The sequence below is a fragment of the Mastomys coucha genome, unplaced genomic scaffold (genome assembly GCF_008632895.1).
Source record: "Mastomys coucha isolate ucsf_1 unplaced genomic scaffold, UCSF_Mcou_1 pScaffold22, whole genome shotgun sequence".
NCBI lineage: Eukaryota > Metazoa > Chordata > Mammalia > Rodentia > Muridae > Mastomys > Mastomys coucha.
This window is the reverse complement of record NW_022196905.1, coordinates 54657570-54676738: the sequence shown is the minus strand read 5'-3', so window position 1 is coordinate 54676738 and position 19169 is coordinate 54657570. Positions and strand designations below refer to the sequence as shown.

General features: G+C 34.6%; 1 long non-coding RNA gene and 1 pseudogene across 1 annotated transcript; both read left to right on the top strand.

Annotated features, from left to right (window-relative positions):
* The first annotated feature begins 4264 nt into the window (after positions 1–4264).
* On the top strand, positions 4265–4750 carry LOC116104542 (annotated as a pseudogene).
* Positions 4751–12867: 8117 nt separating this feature from the next.
* Positions 12868–15116, top strand: LOC116069378. Its single transcript, XR_004110002.1, has 2 exons — positions 12868–13132; positions 14306–15116. It is a non-coding gene; the product is annotated as an uncharacterized LOC116069378 (long non-coding RNA).
* The last annotated feature ends 4053 nt before the right edge of the window (positions 15117–19169 follow it).

Here is a 19169-nt window from a genome sequence, read left to right as displayed (position 1 = left end):
GACTTCAGGAAATAGTCAAATTTTAGCAATTCAAAATCATATAACTTGAAGAAAAATATATCTGTTCTAGTATCTAGAATGTTATATAGAATATTTTTTAAATCCATGAATTTCTTTAGAATAAAAGAGCAAACAAAAACTCAAAATTTGGAGAGAATTCATGTACACATCTGTCAAGTATTGGTCGATCATTACTCAAACATAAGATTCACAGGTCTATTTACAGGGCAACCATACACTATAAGTTGATATTTTATATATATCTGATGGAAATGTATAATATATGAAGTACATAATAATATTGTTTGGAATCATTTCTGTCAGAATGTCTTTTAAGCATCCTGCACTTTCTTCATGTTGTATAATCTTTGATGCTTTTTGTACTAGAATGTCACCATCTACAAATGAGAGATATGGGGAGATATGAGATTAGTTTTTATAAAAACTAATTTGATTTTTTTCCTTTTTAAAAATTCTTTAATCACTTTCTACAGTTCAGACGTTATGCCCTGATGGTCCATCCTACAATTGTTCCATATCCCACACTTCTTTCCCAATGTCTTCTGGAGGATGTCTCCATTCCACTCCCACACCACCAGACCTCCCCACTCCCTGGATTCAGAAGTCTCTGAAGGGTTAGGCCCATCTTCTCTGACTGAGTCCAGGACCTAGCAGTCCTCTGCTATATATGTATGTGTTGGAGGCCTCCTCTCAGCTGGTGTATGCTGCCTGGTTAGTGGCTTAGTATCTGAGAAATCCCAGGGGTTTAGGTAAGTTGAGACTGCTGGTCTTCCTCTGGGGTCACCCTCCTCCTGAAGAAATTCATTTGATTTTACTTGAAAAGTCAAAAAAAGAGATGATGCCAATCTCCCCCTACAAAAACAAAACAAACAAAAAACCTCACTGAATTGAAGATATAAGAAATACAGTGTTTTATGATTATGCACTCTTGTAAATGACTCAGGATTTTACTTTGCATTAGAAACAGGGAAACATTTTTTTCATGAATTAAAGCCAAGGGTTGTCAATAAAATACCGCTACCTTTTTTCTTATACAGAACAAAGTTACTTTTGTTTATTAGTTTCAAGCAAAATGCAATTTTGAAATGCATGTTTTAATGTCTGAAAAATAATAATCATCAAGAAAAGATTAAAGAAAAATAAAGAATTTGTAACACTTGCCAGGAAAAATATTTTGCCTAAAATTATTTACCAATTTCCTTTATTATAAATTATTCCAGGATTAATTTATTCTCTTGGCCTTAAAAACTAGAATGTTGAGAAGATAGAATGTATCTTTCCCAATAAAAATACATCTTTCTCATATTTCATAATTGTCTTTCTTTACTGAGTTAGAGCTAGAGTTGTGACCACTGATGTTATTTATCTTACCCCCTCCCCCTTTGTTAGTGTATATAATGTTTGTAAAATAAACTTAAAGTATATAAATCAGATATGTTTTCTAGGATCAATTAGCATATCAAACAGATTTGTTGTTGAATTTATTTTATTAAAATATAAAATATTTATCAAGATGCTATTAGTTAATACATGGTAATAAGAAGCCAGGTTTGTATGAAATACAAGATCATCTTCAAATTCTCTTCTAAAGCCTTTCATAGTAAAAGAGAGCTAATAAATGATAAAATTGTGGTCCAAGGTAAATTCAGTTTTAGTGTTTACCTAGCATTCATGAAGAAGAATATGTCAGTATTTGTGGATGAATAGAGTATACAATATTTGTGGACAACTGATAAATTAAGTATAGTCTTTTATAATATAGTTTAATTAATTGGTATAATTTATATAGTGGTTTTCAAAAAGATCATCGAAATATATGTGCTTATAAATTTAATTTAAGTTGTGAACTATTAATTGAACAACTGACATTTCCTTTCTCAAGAGTAATTTTAGATATTAATAAATCATTGTGCCAAATTCCAAGGGAAAATATCCCTAAATCAAAAAATTGTAAATGTGTGCATATTGATTTCTTCTCCTTAATGAAATATGGTTGCTCAAAACTATGAAAAGCAATTATTTATCTGCTGCCCATAGAGGCAAGACCTGGAATGAGCAGTCAGTCATTCAGATGCTGGAGATTGAACATAGCTCCTCTAGAAGAAAACACAATCCTCTTTGTCCCTGATCCATATCTTTAGTACCCAGCTATTCACAGCTACAGCACCAATTATGCTTAAAATGTCACTTTTATAATTCTTCTTGTTATTTGAATGCCTATAATCATTGGAAATGTTTTCTGTTTGTTTATTTCTCTATTACCAGCAATTTGTTTGCTGATAAAGCTCTTTAAATGTGAATAGATGTAATATCTATTTCCCAGTGCTTCCTTAGTTTTATCTATGTTCTTTGCAATGGCCCTGTGATCCATATATTGTTATAGTCTAACATTTCTTTAATATGTTAAGATAGTTGCATAAATATCCCTAGGAATTCTCTTTTTGAGAATAAAAACATGAATCATTTTATTAAAGTAAAGTTTTTCGTAATTTTAGTCTGCATGGTTTTAAGAAATATCCCCTTTCTTAAATTAAAAGCTATCATTAGTCATTTTACTGAATGCTAAAGATACCTTAAGGAAGATATGTCTTAAAAGTGTTTTAATGGCTCACCTCAAAAATCCATGAACATTAAAATCATATTTTGAACATAGCATTCACATTTCACTAGTCAGTTAAAACAATATATAAGTATATATACATATATATCAGAGGGTAATATAATTAGTATATACTATATCTGTCTATGCCATAATTAAAATTATTCTCAGTGTATACTACTGATCCCTAAAAAACTTAGACTACTATACTGATGTTTCTACCACTATTGTATTTTAAAGAATTATTTCCATAGATTTTTGAAGACAATTTAGTGACACTTTTTGTTTCAACTTGTGAAACTAGGTGCATGGCCTTAGGCCACATTTTAATGATTTCAGATTTAAAATGAAGTTTCCACTTCATAACATTCAGCATGACTTAAAACTCACCTACACTTTCTTGTGCCCTGATTGAGTCACCTTCCTCCTCCAATTGTGCTTTTCTTTAATTACTTCAAAGCCTGACTGAAATCAATGCCTTCATTTTAATATAATGCCTACTGAATCAATAATAAGATCTGAAATGATATTTACTCTGAGTAAAAACACTATTAAGAAAAGAAAAGGGAAAGTTTGGGCAAGAAATGCTTTCCATTTGTCTTCCTCCTCACTTCTGTGATAGAGGAGTCGCTGCAGTCAGATATCCTCTGGCAAACTGCCCCCTCATTGCCGTATCAACAAACAACCTCAGGCTTTTTAGAAAATTAGGTTTGTCAACCATTATTGAGTTGTGTGGCTGAGCACACAGCAGATGAGAATGAAAGATTATAACTTAAGCCTTTAAAGTCCTTTTGAGAAATTTATTATATAGGTCCGGGAGGCCTTCACCTTTCCCAAGTGTGAACTGGAAATGCTATTGCTGCATTATTTATAAATGACTCATGAGATACTACATACACTATTTTGCCCTTTCTTATTGGCAAGAGGAAAATATATTTATGTTTTGGCAAGCATTGTTATTACAAGTAGGAATTTGAGAATTCATATATCAAAATAAAATCAATTAAGTTTAAAATAGATAACATTGCACATGGTGCATAACTTGCAATTATTTATATAACACAGACAAGCACAGCAGAAATCTAGCATTGTCTTCCATACAAGCTAGAAATAAACAGTTTTAAAGATGGAAATGGCATTCAACAACACATTATTTTACTTATGGAGATAATCAGTGACATGTCTGTTAAAGGACTTCATCCCGATGAGTGTTAATTGAGGCAGTATCTAATATTATGACAAGCATGTGAATCCCAGCTTTTTGAACTTCTGCAAAACTGATAATTTCTGTCTGTTTGTTACAAAGTCAGAAAGCCCCATAATTACTGCTTCATTATATTGATTATTTGGGAATCAAAAAGCAAAAATGTACTATATTACAACTTTATACATGACCACAAAGTGATATATGCAGATATATTGCTATTAAGTGTGTGTGTATGAGCAGGTGGGTATCATGTGTATATACTATCTGTGAACATGTATGTGTTTGTGGATTTTGAAAGCTGATGAAATAAACTATGCTAGACCACTTCGTGGAAGCTGCGAGATGGAGATTTCTGTGGGAGCAGAGCCAGGGGGGAGCGGGTGGGGTGTCAGAGCCTTAGGATTTGAGCTTGGCCTTTTTGAGCCCAGGATCTGGAAATGCATCATGATTCCTGTCCTTTGGACTGTACAGTTTATGTAGGTAATCTTGGAAACAAAGGTAACAGGATTGAATTAGAACGGGCTTTTGGCTATTACGGACCACTCCAAAGTGTGTTAGTTGCTCGAAACCCTTCTGGCTTTGCTTTTGTTGAATTTGAGGATCCCAGAGATGTTGCTGATGCTATCCCCAAGCTAGATGGAAGAACACTGTGTGGCTGCCTTGTAAGAGTGGAACTGTCAAATGGTAAAAAGAAAAGTCGGAATCGCGGGGTCATCTTCCTCTGCAGGAGTCCTCCACCTCGCTGCAGATCCCCAAGACGGAGAAGATTTTCCCGGAGCCAGAGAAGGTCACTTTCTAGAGATGGGAGAAGAGAAAGGTCTCTGTTTCATGAGAGAAATCATAAGCTGTCCCAATCCTTCGCTAGGTCCTGTAGCCGATGTAGGTCAAATGAAAGGAAATACACGACCAGTTTGCAAAAGTGATATTCAGGAAATAACTTCATTGGACACGAGTATGTACAGGAAATAAAAGTTTTGTTTGAGACTTCATAAGCTTGGTGCATTTTTAAGATGTTTCAGCTGTACAAATTTGTTTTGTCTCTTGGAACAGTGACTCAAAACCAATGTAATTCTCTATGGTTTCAAATGGATCATGTGAGGCATATGATATCAAGTATTGTTACTTTAAAATGTTCCCTTCAGCAAGACTGAATTTTCTTTAAATTTTAGTTTTTCATAGACTGAAATAAACCTATATCTTGTTCCCCAAAAGAAAAAAAATATGCTATTATTAAATGAGTATATATTGTTTGAAAATTTGACATTTTATATACTAAAATTAGTTTAAGCAATATATGTATATATGTATGTGACTAAGCATTACTATGTACACATATATTGTTATTTAACATTTGTGTCATAAACTAATTTTAATTAAGTGAATTTAATTATTAAGACATTACTGCATATAGTAGAAATAGTATAATAAAACACTAAGCATATGTATGAATAAAATAGGTTAGTTGCTTAAAAGCATTCTTATTCTCATAAGGTCTGATTTAATAATACTTAGAATATGTCTGCCTATATATATATTTGTTTATACAATTATGATATTCAAGATAATTATAAAAATTGATTATTTACTAGATTAAATTTCTTTGATGAAAATCTATTTTCATCTAATTTTATTTAACTCAAAAGTTAGGAATTTAATTTTATATATATTTAGTTTAAATAAAACTATAACTTTGAAATTAAACTGCAATGCATCAGACACACTCACTTTGACTGTTTTTCTATCTCCTTATATTTTGAGGTAGGAGAAGAATGAGTGCATTTTGACTAATATTCAACAATCAGTTTATTTTCTCCACGATCAAGAGAAGTCAGGGAAGGAATTCAAGACAGGAACATGAAGGAGAATGCAGAAGAACGCTGCTTATTGGCTTACTATCCATGAATTTCTCACTTTGTTTCTTTCTTTTTCTTTTTCTGTTTTTAAACATTCTTATTTGTAGATATAAAAATAAGGTTTAGGTTGTGGTCCAGGATTATACTGGTCTAATAGATTGGCAGTGGTAGATTCTCTTCTAAGATCTATGACAAACTGAGTCCTAGAATGTTGGTTAGATTTCAAGTACCAGGTATGAATTTACTTCTGTTGAAGATGGGTTTTTAAGTGATTATCTTGTTTCTCAGGTGAATTGGGGTATGTAGGGCTTGTTGTGGTGGGAAACTGGGTTCTCATGATCCCACATTGCACTAGGTTCCATTGCTTATGATCCTGTGCTTGCCTCTGGCCATCTTGTTATCTCTGGTGTTAACTGGCTTTGGTGTCTCTGACTAGAGTTGGCCTTCCTGAAGGTGGGCAGTACTGACTCTGGTTTGGATGGACCTCTTTTGACTCTGGTTAGAGCAGGCCTCCTGTATCTCTGGTTGTGGTTGATCTCCTGGTAGGTAGGCAGGCTGTGTTCCTGGTTACTTTGGGCCTCCTGGGAAGTAGACAGGCAGTGGGGTGTATGTATGGGTATCTGATCCAGGTAGGAAGTGGGCTGGAAGAAAGGTAAAGCTCAGGGGTTGGGGGTAGGTCCCATGGGCTGTGGGGTTGTCCCAGGTCAAATGAGTATTCAGGGGAGATTCTCACCTGTGTCTGTGATTTCTGCAGACCTCCTGGGAGACATAAGGGCTGTAGGTTTGGGAGGGGATATGTCTCTGTTTTATTTTTAAGATCTGTTTTACTTTTTCTTTTTAACTAATTATTTATTAACTTAAGATAATTAATATAATTAATTAGTAACATTTTATTTATTTAAATTCCAAATGTTTATTTATTTAAATTCCAAGTCAGTCATCAATGGGAGGAGAGGACCTTGGCCCTGTGAAGGTTCTATTCCCTAGTGTAGGGGAATGCCAGGGCCAGGAAGTGGGAAAGGGTGGGGTGGTGAGCAGGGGGTGGGGGAGGGAACAGGGTATTATTTTAGTTTTTTATTTTATTTTATTTTTTACTTATTTTATTTTATTTTTATTTTTTCTTTTGGAGGGGAACCTGGGAAAGGAAAGATTGTAAATAAAGAAAACGTCTAATAAAAAATAAATAAATAAAGATAATTAATTAATACTATTTTATTTATTTAAATTCCAAATGTTGCTCTCCTCATTGTCTCCCCTGGCATTTTTCTCCCCCCATCCCCTCCCCTTCACCTCTGAGAGGGTACACCCCATCTCTCCTCATGCTAGGGCACCTAGTCTCTGCATGATTAGGCATAGCCTTTATCACTGAGGTCAGACCAGGCAGCACTCTACCTCATATGTGCCAGAAACCTCAGACCAGCACATGTATGCTCTTTGTTTGTTGGCTCAGTCTTGGGGGAGCTCCCAGGGGTCCAGGTTAACTGGCACTATTGGTCTTCCTCTGGTATTGCCATCCCCTTCAGTTCCTTCAATCTTTTCCCTAACTCTTCTATAGGGGTCCCAGACCTCAGTCTAATGCTTGGGTGTGCCTATCTGCATCTGTCTCAGTCAGCTACTGGTAGAGCCTTTCAGAGGGCAGCCATGCTAGGCTTCTCTCTGAAAGGACAACATAGTACCAGTACTAGTGTCAGGTATTGGTGCCCAGCATGGCATGGATCTCAAGTTGGTTTGGTCACTGGTCAGCTTTTCCTTCAGTCTCTGCTCTATTTTTGTCCCTGTATTTCTTTTAGACAGGAACAATTTGGGGTCAAAAGTTTTGTAGGTGGTTTGGTGTCCACATCTCTCCATTGGGTTTCCTGTCTAACAACTAGAGGTAGTCTCTTAAGGTTCCATATCACCACTGTTGGGCATTTTGCCTAACGTCACCCAGATTTGGTCCTTAGAGTCTCTCCAATTTCAGGTTTCTGCTACTTTCTTTTTAATATTGTACATTTTTCTCCCTACAATAACCTCCTGATAAACAACTTCACTTACACCCCTCTCTTGTTCCTGTCATTCACAAATTCAAAGCCTCTTTTCATTTACTCATTATATTTTTGCAGAAATATATAAGCCCATGCACGTGCACGAGCATACACACACACACACACACACACACACACACATTCTATTGAGTTGGTTTTGCCACTTTAATTATATGCATGCATATGTGACTGTTGAGATGAACACATAAGTGCAAGTGTGTGTGACTATGGAGGGCAGAAGATAACATCAGATCCTTTGGACATAGTTATAAGTATTATTAGATGCCCCGCATAGGTTCCTGGAATCAAACAGATGCCTCTACAGGAGCAGTAAGTTCTAGTAACTGCTGAACTATCTCTCCAGTAATCACATTTAACTTCTGGGGAATGTTTGTTTCCAAAGGTTTTATCTCTCTATTTATAGAAGATTTCTTTCAAATATATGTCGCATTTTGGTAATAGTGATTTTCCTTTCCCATGGTATAGATTAAGCAATTATTTCTTGATCAAGTTCTTTTATCACTTTTAATGTTCTTTTTGTGTCTGTATTTTGTATGCATGTATATCTGTGTACCACTATGTGTGTGTGTGATGACCACAAAGGTCTAAAAAGAGCATTAGGTACCCTAAAACTAGATGAATTGATGTTTTTGAGCTCCATGGAAGTACTGGGAATAGATCTCTGTTCCTCTAGAAGAATAGCCAATGTCTTAATTGTTGAGCCACCTCTTCAGACACTCAGTTATTGCTTAATAGTGATACAGAACTTAAACTATAACATTTTCTCTTTTTAAATGTGCTAAATTAATGTATGACATTATGTGAATTCATCATAAAACTTTGATGGCATGCTTGCTGTGGCAGAAAAGTCATTCAATATTGTCTTCCTTAATTATATCCTCACTTAAGAATGTTTATGACTTGGATCATAAAATGACTTAAATATGCCCTAGAACTTAAATGTTATAGGCTTATTACTAACAGATAATAATAGTATTATACCTCTAAGCAAATGGGTCATCCTATTGGGGCCACAAAGGACAAATATGACCATGTACTCCAAAGAGAGAACATGTGTTGATGACTTTCAGGCATCATATTTTTTTTTGGTACAGTCACACTAAAAAGGCATATTAAATACTATTTTTGTGGACTCAAAAGAACTTCAGGATTATATAGAAAAGAAACAAGATCAGAACGGGCAAACATGGTGCCCTTGTTCCATGAGCATTCTTGCTCAAATTATGCTGCCCTTCATAATTACAATGAATGACCATTCATGATTCTGTCAGAGAGTAAATGGAATTGCTGCATGAAAGTAGTCTTGATGCTTGCCACAAAATATTTAGCAAAAGGATCTCTTGTTCCTTGAATCCAAAATGACAAAAGGATAGACTACTTGAACTAGTAATAAGAACAGACACATTACAGTCAGTGAGTTAAGATGATGACTTTGTGCTCCTTCAGGCTTAGGGCAGCAACTGCTGACTTTTCGGAGTCTTTACTGTACTGTAGTAAAGGACATAAAATGGTTGTGGATAATCTGTTCATTATGACATATCAAAACTTGTGAAAATTGTGTAATCCTTATCATTGCAAGTCTAAAGTCTCAATATTAAAAGTAACTAATTATGGTACCTGTACTTTGTGGCTAATATTCACTTATAAGTTACTAGATACCATGCATGTCCTTTGGGTTCAGGGTTACCTCACTGAATTGCCTACAAAATTCATCATGTCTTGGTTTTTAATATTGGAATAATTTTCCCTTGTGTACATGTACCACATTCTCTTTATCCATTCTTCAGTTGAGAGACATCTAAGTTGTATCCAGTTTCTGGCTATTACAAATAAAACTTCTATGAACATATTGATCAAGTATCCTTGTGGGATAATGGAACATCTTTTGGGTATATATCAAGGAGTGGTATAGCTGGGTCTTGAGGTAGAACTATTTCCAATTTTCCAAGAAACTGCCAAATTGATTTCCAAAGTGGATATACAACTTTGCATTCCCACCAGCAATGGTAGAGTGTTCCCCTTGCTCCACATCCTCATCAGCATGTGCTATCTCTTGAGTTTTTGATCTTAGACATTCTGATGTGTATATGATGGACCCTCAGAGTTGTTTTTATTTGTATTTCCCTGATAACTAAGGACATTGAACATTTCCTTAAGGGCTTGTCCACTGTTTGAGATTTCTCTGTTGAGAGTTCTTTGTTTAGTTCTGTACCCCGTTTTTTATTTGCGTTATTTGAATTGTTGACACCAAACTTCTTGAGTTCTTTGTAAATTTTGGATAATAGCCCTTTGTCAGATGTAGGGCTATTGAAGATCCTTTCTCAATTTATGGACTGCCAATTTGTCCTATTAGCAAGCTCCTTTGCCTTACAAAAGCTTTGTAGTTTCACTGTGCCAATTGTTGATCTTAGAGCCTGAGCCACTGGTGTTCTCTTCTGGGATTTGTCTCCTATACCAATATGTTCAAGGGTTTTCCCACTTTCTATTCTATGAGATTTAATCTATCCATTTTTATGTTTAGGTCTTTGTTCCACTTGGACTTGAGTTTTGGGCAAGGTAATAACTATGAATCTATATTCTTTTTCTACTACATGTAGACATCCAGTTAGTCTAGCACCTCAGGGACTTTTACTGAAGAATAAGAGGAAAGACTGTGGGTCCCTAAAGGGATAGGAACTCCACAGGAGGAACAAGAGTCAACTAAGTTGAACCCTTGTGGCTCTCAGAGTCTAAACCACAGAGCAAAGAATATACATGGGCTGGAGCTAGGGCTCTCCATTCATATGTAGCAGATGTCCAGCTTGACCTTCATGTGGATCCTGAACAACTGGGGCAGAGAGCAATCTCAAAAGCTGTTGCTTGTACATGGGATGTGTTCTCTACAAGCTGGATTACCTGTTTTGGCTAGAGTGAGAGAGGAGGCACCTAGCCTAGCAAGGAATAGAAGTACCAGCAAGAACGTGCGGAATTAATAGAAAAAAAAATGAAGTAAGAAAAATATTTCTAGTAAGAGAGTTGAAATGTTAAATGTTCCCAAATTTTAACTTATATTTAGGTAAGCAGAGACATGTATTTTATTTTTATATTTCTATTATAGCTGAGGAAGTAACTTAGACTTTTCTGTAAAAGATTTATTTTATGAATTGTAAAAATGATGAAGTTATCACTAATGGTGATATTTTGGCCAGTTTTCAAACATACTTTGATATTTCCTATATCTCTATCCAGCACCTAAATCCCAGAGCAGTTAGGGATTTGAATGTATCAGTGATTTTCCAGTATTTTCAGTATTATATTACCTTTCATATTATAATATTTTGCATGCTCTTCAATAGTATAATATGTTGATTTTTAAAAATTTCATTATATATGACATTATATATCTGTATGATTTTGGCAGTATTAATAAATATACATATATAAAATCATTTCATAAATGATATATTTCATACTATATTTCATATAATCAGATACTTTACATAAAATGATTGAATTTTTCACTTTATCTCATCAAATTCATTTTCTCTTCATTATTTTTATGAAAATGTTGATATGGCTTCTATATTAAACTCCAAGATGAGGTTGATTGTATTTATTTATTGACTTCAACATGTATTTTATAATACACTTCTATTGATATTACTTACAAGTTGTATGGAGTTCCTATTTTAGTATTTGTTTTTCTTGCATGGAAATAGCAGGAAATAATATATATGAGAGGAGTATTTCCATTGTTTTACAGAATCACATGAAATTGTGTTTATATTATGATTTTATTATACATTTTACTATATTTTGTAGAATTATCATAAGATATTAACACACAACTCCAGAATGTTCTTTTGTCCTGTTTTCTCTTTATATTTCAGAAAGAGAAAAACCAGATGATGATGACAATTTACAAACTTTCTTACAATTATATTTAAACCAATGTACACAATTTTTCAACTTGTTTTCATAATATATGCACTGTTATGTATTGCTGGTTTCCATGTAAAATCAAATCTTGATGACTGAAATTATCATAAAATTGAACAGTACTCAGGCAAACAATTGCAAATGAGCAACTTGCCAGATGTTCTCACTATCACAATACTTCTTTCTTGTTATCCAATGCAACCATTGAATTCTAATGTAATAGTAACTTTAGAAATGGGTATATATATATTTACATATATATATAATGCATCAAGTTCATACTCTTGGTACAAGTGCAATTTATTCAGTATTATTTTGTAAATTTGGGTATCTTATTGTAATACACACTGCTTTTTATTTCTTCAGTTTTCAAGTCTGTAAAAGTTATATAATTTTTTTTACTGTACATGGATAGATACATATATTTCCAAACTCTTATAAGTCCTAGTATTTCTACTTAAGCATAGTTAAACATACTGATACTTTTTGAATATTCCTTAGTTTACTGTTCATAAGCTTATGTTAAAATATTTGATTAATTTTTAATGGATTATATGAGAAATACGTTCTAAACTGTACTACAATGTTTTAAATGTATTTGGGATATTATGTTGTAATAAAATATTGTTATATTTGTTTTTCTTTTGAATCATCACTTTAAATCTTTACATATCTAATTCATGAACATCATTGTTGCTTTTAAGAAACTATGTAGCAATACGCCTTGTTATATAAATCACAGATTAATGTGAATGAACTAGTTAAAAGAACCATTTTTTATCAATCAGCTTGGATATGAGATTTGAGCCAGGACAGCTGAATTGAATTAGTCAGCAAGAATTAAGGAAGATCTAGAAAGGATTAGCTTATTCAATAGTAAGCCTCCAAGACTAAAATTACATCTAGTGAATGAATGTTACTTTTTCATATTCATTTATTATGCTGTCATTTTTTCTGTCTTAAAGTTATTGTTCTGGGATAAAATATGCTTTGTTATTCAAGTGATATAAATAATTCAATATCAACTTCAGTTTATATTTAAATTTTAAATGAAAATGGGGGAGAATTAGGTAGACGAAGTGGAGAGGAGTGGGACAAGAGGGATCAACGTTAGGGAGGACCAAAGAGAGAATTGGGAGAGAGAACTAGAATCAGTGAGGAAGCCTCTCTGGGATGAGCTAGAATCCTAAGACAATGGAAATTCCCAGAAATCTACGAGGATGACCCTAGTTGAGACCACTAGCAATGGGTTCTATGGAATTGTGGCCTTATTGAAGTAAGTGTGGCCTTGTGGACAGAAACGTGTCACTATGGGGTTGAGCTTTGAAACCATACTAACCCTACTTCTAGACAGATGCCCAGAAGACAGTCTTCTCCTAGTTCCCTTTAGAACAAGATAAAGTAATCTCACCTCCTTCTTGAGCACCATGTCTGGCTGGATGCTGCCATGCTTCCAACCTTGATGATAATGGACTGAACCTCTGAAACTGTAAGCTAGCCCCAATTAAATATCCTTTATAAGAGTTGTGTTGGTCATGGTATCTCTTCACAGCAATGGAAACACTAAGATAACATCCAGTGGAGGGATGGGGACACTAATCCAGGCACAAAACCTCAATCCACAATGGGTCCTGCCTACAGGGTGCACATGGGGTAAAGAAAGCAGAAATTGAGGTAATGGTCAACCAATAACTGAACCAATAGCCTAACTTGATACCCATGCCATGAGAAAAAGCCCATCTCTAATACTATTGATGATATTATGCTATACGTGCAGTCAGGAGCCTAGTATTACTGTCATCTGAGAGGCTTTATACAGCTTCTGATGGAAAAGAGGCAGAGACCCACACCTACACATTAAACAAAATTTGGAATTGTGTGTAAGAGGGGCAGGAAGATTTGAAGGAGCCAGAGAGGTCAAGGACACTACAAAATAATCTACAGAATCAAGTTATTAGGGCACACAGGGGGGTCACAGAGACTGAAACACCAATTAGAGAACATGCGTAGGAGAGAATTAGGCCAGCTACATAAATGTAAGAGATGTGCACCTCGGTCTTTTTATGTGAGACCACTGAGATAAGAAGCAAGAGCTGTATCTGACTCTGTTGTCTCCTTTTGGAAGCCTTTCCTCTAACAGACTGACTAACACGACAACTGGTTGTCTTGTCTAGCCTTAGTAGGAAAAGATGTACCTACTGTGACTTAGTATGCCAGAATAGGCTTTCATCCATGGAAGGACTCCCCGTTTCTGAGGATAAAGAGGAAGGATTGGGGTAGCAGAGATAAGGAGGGACTGAGAGGGGATGAGGGAGGAAGAGCTGAAATCAGGATTCAAAGGTAATTAATTAATAATTAATTAATGCAAACATAGAAAAGAATGTAAATAAAAATAATGAAAAAGAAAATTTGTAATTCATGAAATTCAAGAAAGGGTAGAGTTCTACATTAATACTTGAATACTGGAAATCCAGCAGTGGTCAGGTCAGTTCTGTATCCTATGTACTCCATTCACTGAACCTCAGCTGTACCTGCATCACTGGAGGCCTTCTGCCAACCAGGACAACCAGCTGAGATCCCCAATCCCCAGTACCCTGGTTCTACTGATATGCCCAGCAGCCAAGTGAGGTCTGTCCTGTAATTTCTGTGCTCTGTGTTTCAGTTCTACAGTACAGAAAACCTACCATTATCAGGGACCATCAGCACAGCTGGCATGCCTGGAGACCTGCTACTACCTGGGACTACAAGACAGTTTAAGTCAACAGGACTACCAATTCTTCCAGCAGTTCTGGAAGCCTGGTGCCACCTTGGGCAATAAGCTCTACCCACCATTCCAGAGGCCTGCTTCCATTAGGACTACCAGCTCTACCAGCAGTGCCAGAGGACTACTGTTATGAGAGACTATCAGTTGTGCCAAAACAAGGGACAAATTGAGGGCTAAAGACCACCATAAGATCACAATCAACCAAAACCTGGGTAATATGGCACCATCAGAAACAAGATATCCTATTAAAGACTAGATATCCTAGCATACCTGAAGCACAAAAAAATGACCTTAAATATAATCTTAGGAAGACAATAGAGTTCTTTAAGTAGCAAATGAATATATGCCTTAAAGAAATAGAGGAAAATAGAGCCAAACAAGCAGAGGCCTTTAAAGAGGAAATGAATGTTTATTGTGGCTATTTGTGAAGGGTTATTTCTCTGATTTCTTTCTCTGCTCATTTATCATTTGTATAAAGGAAGGCTACTGTTTTCTTTTATTTATAAATAAAAATACACAGGCTAATAGGATCCATCATTTCTTGTATGCATCTGATGCATACAAGAAATAGAAATCAGCAGCAAAGATGGACACTACCTCAGAGTCAAGGGCTGGGGAAAGCATTTCCAAGCAAATGAACCCATGTAACAAGCTGGAATAGCCATTCTAGTATCTAATAAATTTGACTTTCAAACAAAAGTAACCAAAAGATATGAAGAAGGACATTTCATGCCTATCAAACAAAACAAAAACATAAAACAAAGAAATGATGCTTAACCATGCCCTCACTCCACTGTGTTTATGGCAGCTTTATTTAAAGATGGCTAGAAATTAGAAAAAAAATCAGATATCCCTCAAATGATGCATGGAAAAAGACACTGAGATAAATTTACTCACTGAAATTTACATACTCTGCTACCAAAACCAAGGATATCAACAATTAACAAGCAAATGGATGGAACTAGGAAATATCATTCTGAGTGAGATAACCCAGACCAATCTTATGTACTCATTTATAAGTAAGTACATATTAGCCATAAAGTTCAGGGTATGCATGCTATAATCCACAGACCCAAAGATACTTGAAAACAAGGAGAACACAAGGTACGATTTTTGAATCTCACTCAGAAAGGGAAGTAAGATATTCTTTGAGGTAGATGGAAGGAAAGAACTGAGTGGAATAGGAGATAAGGAGGGGATCACTGGAGGAGAGAAAGATCGGATTTAGGAAAACCCAGGACGAGAGATTGAAAATCGGTAGTATTTGGGAAGGGGGTCTCTAGGGATTGGAAGGTTCCAGAAAATCTATAAGGCTGACTCTAGCTGTGACTTCTAGCTGTGATGGATATGGAACCTGAAGTTTCCAACTCCTGTAGCCAGGTAGGACTTCAAGTGGAAGGATAAGGATATCAACTCTCTTATAAAATTTGGACCCAAAATTTGTCCTATCTACAAGAAATGCAGTGACAAAAATAGAACAGAGACAGAAGAAATGGCCAATAAATGTCTGGCTCAACTTGAGATCTCTCCCATGGGCAAGAATCCCTGGAAATATTAATGATACTCTGTTATTCATGTAGACAGGAGCCTAGCATAACTATCTACTGAGAGGTTTTACCCAGCAGCTGACAGAAACAGATGCAGCAACCCACAGCCAAACATTTATTAGAGTTTGGGAAGTCTTGTGGAAGATTTAGGAAAGGATTGAGGTACTGGGAGGGGATAAGGACTCCAGAAGAAGACCAACAGTGTCAACTAACCTGGACCTTTAAGGACAACCTGAAACTTAACCACCAACAAAATAGCATACATGGACCATACTTAGAGCCTCAGGAATGTATGGCTGGTGTGCTATACAAGATAATTGGAATGCAGATTCCCCAACAACTCGAGCTAGGACTCTTCCTGATTCTGTTGTGTGCCATTCCTCTATCTGAGCTGCCTTGTCTGGTCTCACTGGGAGAGGATGTGCCTAGTCTTCTAGTGACTTGATCTGTCAGGATGTGATGGTACCCAGCAATATCCTCCACACCCTGCTTTCTCAGAGGAGAAGGATAGGGGAAGTATAAGCAGGAGCTATGTGAGTATGGTAGGAGGAGGAATGGGATAGGTTGTGATAGAGATATAAACTAAATAAATAAATTAATGGAAGAAAAAATATAAGAATATTGGAGTACTTATTTAAATTAATAAGATATTCTTTGTAAGAATATAATTGTATAACATATGAGTTTATTCAAGTTTGAGCTAATATTTGAAACTTCATTGAATTCAGAAGAGAAGATTATATGACATTGTGTACTGTGAATAATTCTACTGGCATTCATTTGTCAATTAATATTATTTCAAAGTGAGGTTAATATTGGAAATGTTTTATATATTTAGCTTCAATCAAAATGAATAAATATCTTCATGTCCATTGCACCATAGGCAAAACAAATCTTTGTACATATTCACAATATACCTTTATTATGCAGTCAAAGAGTATAATTCACCCTGTCTTGTGAGATTACGCAAATTGATTCTAGGACTAAAATACTTTTTTTATTAAGTGCACAACATTTCAATATTTGGCTTTATTAAAGTTTATAATGTAATTTGTAAACAGACAAAGCACTTATATGAGCAGAAATCTAGGTATAAGTTCACATGCTTCTCATTAAAAATTTCAGATATGAAATAATAGCAGTCAAATATAAAGACATAAAGCATCATACACGTTAAAAACATTACCCCATATTAAGATGGTACATAACATGAATTAACAGTTTTATTCTCATTTTCTAGATTTTATGACCCAAACATTTTAACCTGAATTACAAAACAGTGCATAGACTTTCACAGTTCTTTCTTTTAAACAGTTAGTAATATTATAGATAAAATCATATTTTTAAAATTATTATATTTATTTATATTTCAACTGTTGTCCCCATTACCTGCCCCCTTCTACAAGCACCCCACCCCATCCGTCCTCCCCTTTACCTCTAGGAGGGTACCTCCCACCCACCCACCAACTCCCGTCTCCCCCCTCTCTTACCCTCCTTCTCTGGGGCATCAAGAATCCACTTAAGCTTGGCAGTGGTAGTACTTGGGAGGCAGAGGCAGGCAGATTTCTGAGTTCGAGGCCAGTTTGGTCTACAGAGTGAATTCCAGGACAACCAGGGCTACACAGAGAAACCACTTAAGCTTATCTGCTCATGTGAAAGGCATCCCCTTGCATTTGTTCTGAGATTGTTTCAGTGAGAAATGGTGTAATCTTCAAATATAAATCACAGTAGGACTTGAGTCATCAGTTTCTATATATTAAACTCCACTTCAGCTAAAATACAACCTAAACATAAAGCTTAAAGTATTCCCAACTTTTCCTCCTAGGATCTAATACTTATGCAACTATGTAAACTAATGAAATGTATGTATTTGTATTAATAGAATAAGTATTTACATTTTAAAGAATATGTCTGGGTCTTCTGAAAGCCTGGCAACTGCCTTAACCACTAAGTCATACCACCACCCTTGTCTATCTATTCTTTAGTTTCCAGAAAGACTACACATATAACTCAAGCAATGAAATTATGAAATTAAACTTAAATTCTGTTTTTATGAATGTTACTTAAATAAAACAGTCTCACCTGTAATCACTGAACTAAACTTTTTATCCTCATTTTCTTTGATCTGTTTTCTTTCTCACATTTAATTAGATTTATTATAGATACAGTGTGCATGAGCAGATATGTTTAAGATATTTTGTTAAATATATATATTTATACACAAAATTGTTTCATGTCAATATATCATATACTTACATAAAATATAGATTAGAGTAATATAGATTGATGCTAGATCTGATATATATGATAAATAGATGGTAGATTGGTAGATAGAAGATAGATAGGTATATAGATGATGAATAGATAGATAAATAGATAGACAGATAGATATATATAGATAGATAGATAGACAGATGGACAGATAGATAGAAATGGATACTAAATTTCTCAAAAGGACAAAAAGAAAGAATAAAAGAAACAGACCATGTAGTTGCCCAAGAATAGTACTTCTTTTAGACTTTATGAAAATGTAGCAAAGGATCAACATTTCTAAATCAAAATGTATCAATAATTTTGGTATATACATACAATTATATTCCTGGTATTTTTTAAACTCTTCATTTTCTTTAGTTATGTGCATGTTTTTCAATTGATACCCATTTAGATAAACAAACCAAATAATTTTGAAAATGTAATTTAATTGATGTTAATGAAGATCAATATTTATTTGTTAATACAGAGCTTCCTAATATTAATAGGCACATGACTCGACTTCATATACCTCCCGAGTTTCTTTCAGAATATGAAAAAATGTAAATGAATTAAATATTGTTTGATTGTACTCATGCTATAAAGACAGTAAAAATAAGTATAATATGTTTAAATCATGTACATTCTTCCGTCTTGCTCACTTGGTTTTCAGACAAATGTCTTCAAGTATGTTTGTTTGTTTATTTATTTACTTATTTATTTATATATTTTTCTCATTTATTATCCATGGAAACAGAGGTTAACATTTAACCACATTTTAAATTATTTTATTGTTATTATTTAAATATAAGATATATAAAAAATTGTCAGTTATAAAATCTATTTTTTAAAGATTCAATTGCATAAATTTTATTTTGATTGTGATTTTTAGAATATATAATCAGGTATTATATTCTAAGAAACTATGATTTTATCTTAGGTTTCTGATTTCTTATTACAATTAT